This window comes from Helianthus annuus, chromosome 15 (genome assembly GCF_002127325.2).
Source record: "Helianthus annuus cultivar XRQ/B chromosome 15, HanXRQr2.0-SUNRISE, whole genome shotgun sequence".
NCBI lineage: Eukaryota > Viridiplantae > Streptophyta > Magnoliopsida > Asterales > Asteraceae > Helianthus > Helianthus annuus.
In genome coordinates, this window is record NC_035447.2 from 117,719,972 (window position 1) to 117,721,995 (window position 2,024).

Genomic DNA, 2,024 nt, shown 5'->3' on the forward strand with positions numbered 1-2,024 from the left:
ATTAATGTAAAATAATTTACTACATAAAACTATTCAATTTATATGTAATAAAAATAAAAAGTTTGAATGCTAATGCAATAAAGAACCCGAAATTTAATAAACATTAATGGAAACAAATCATCTGTTATTGATACAACGATAATAAACGAAAATCAATATCAAACCCAACATCAAGTACTAAAATAAATGTTCCGACAAAGATTAAACAAAATAAAACATCAGAAAATCTTTGAAAAATCTGAAATGACTATTAAATCCTGAGACTACTTTTCCAGCTTTGCTTTCAAATACAAACCTTCATTGTTCTCATAATCACCCATACGCGGTTTAGTGGAAGACTGAGAAGAACATAAATCCACATCATAAACGGCATCCAAAATACGCTTAAGTTCATTCTCCAGCATCTTCGACCCAACATTGTATTAAGATTCTGATAGTAGTTAAAATATAAATGAAAGCGTATTAAGATTCTGATAGTAGTTAAAATATAAATGAAACCATAATCTAAAATGAACAACAAAATATAAATAAAAATTTAGTAGATACAATTAGAAAAATTAAAATAATAAATTTTGCTCACTTTTCCTTGAATGTCAGCATCTGATCAAAATTGTCGTTAATGAAAAGCCGTGTACCATCAAAATTTGTAGATATCCCCCATTTACCTGTTATTAAGTAACATAAATACACATCACATTTACTCGAGATATTGAAGCTTAAGATTGAGCCGTTTTCAAATTAACATGAGATTGAACACTTACCTGCATAACCCAACTTTGATCAAAACAAAACCTCAATTGCAAATAGAAAACTGTGACAATCAAAATAAGGATTTTTTTATTAGTACTCAACAAATGATCGTTAAATAATTAATTAAAAGTGTAATACCATATAACAAAACAAATATTATATATATTTTGACAAAAAAAAAATAAATTATCTACATCAAAATTATTTGTCATTCTATTGTAGTTTCCATTTTACTTAAATATGATTGTTAATTAATAAAGAAACAAATTTATCTAACATAACTTTTATATGTTATTGCATTATAAATGGAAATATTACTTTACAAAACTTTTGAAATTACAAATAGACAAAATCGACCAAAATAATTTAACATAAATAAATTATCATTGTTTTGTTAATTATTATAAATATTTATAAGTTTCCTAAAATTAATAATAAGTTAATAAAAATATAAGATATATACATCTAGAAATAAGTCAACATACAAATTCAAACATCAACTTATTTGGTAATTTGACTGTTATGTTTTATCGTGTGTAAGATATATTCAATTGTCGTATTTTTTAATAAAAATATATAAAGCTAACATTCGTATTGAAAAAAATACATAAGTAACTATCATAATTCGAACAAAATATCGAATCAGAAATACTCACATCAGAAAAAACTATGGAGGACAGACTCGGTTAAGAAATAAATATATATAACTGCAAAGGAAGTAAGCACTTTTTTTAAAAAATATAACCGTAACATATTTATAGAAACAATGTCTAATTAAAGAAACAGACTTATAATTCAAATTTCAAAAATTAACCTTAAAAAACAATAGTCTATTTATAGGAAAAAAAATAAATTTTAAAAAGAAATTAAATGTTTCTTTAAAGCTAAATTGAACAAATGATAACTGAAAAATCAAAGAATATGAACTTCAAAACATTGATAATTTAATAAGAATAAAACACACTATACAACAGTAATATGTTTATAGAAACAAAAACAACTTTAAAAATGAAATTAAAGGCATCTTTAAAGAATTAACAACTAACTAAATACAAAAATTATAACTAAATGACTCACGATAAATAATCATCAATAATTTTAAAATCAAACACATTAATGGAAAACTTTCAAATTTAGATTTAAAATAATAATTGACTTCGTAATTGTAATTTTAAAATCAAACAAAATAATGGTTTACTTCAAAATTTAAATTTAAAATAATGATTGATTTCAAAATTTAAAATTTAAAAATCAAATCACTAAGGAAACATACC

The 2,024-nt window shown here is 22.6% G+C and overlaps 1 long non-coding RNA gene across 2 annotated transcripts; it reads right to left on the bottom strand.

Moving 5' to 3' along the window:
* Positions 1-327: 327 nt before the first annotated feature.
* Positions 328-1,437, bottom strand: LOC110939283. 2 transcript variants are annotated; one of them, XR_002592135.2, is made up of 3 exons: positions 1,407-1,437; positions 581-665; positions 328-430 (listed from the first exon to the last, which is right to left on the bottom strand). It is a non-coding gene; the product is annotated as an uncharacterized LOC110939283 (long non-coding RNA). The 2 variants fall into 2 exon arrangements; XR_002592134.2 differs by lacking the exon at positions 1,407-1,437 and adding an exon at positions 762-832.
* Positions 1,438-2,024: the final 587 nt, after the last annotated feature.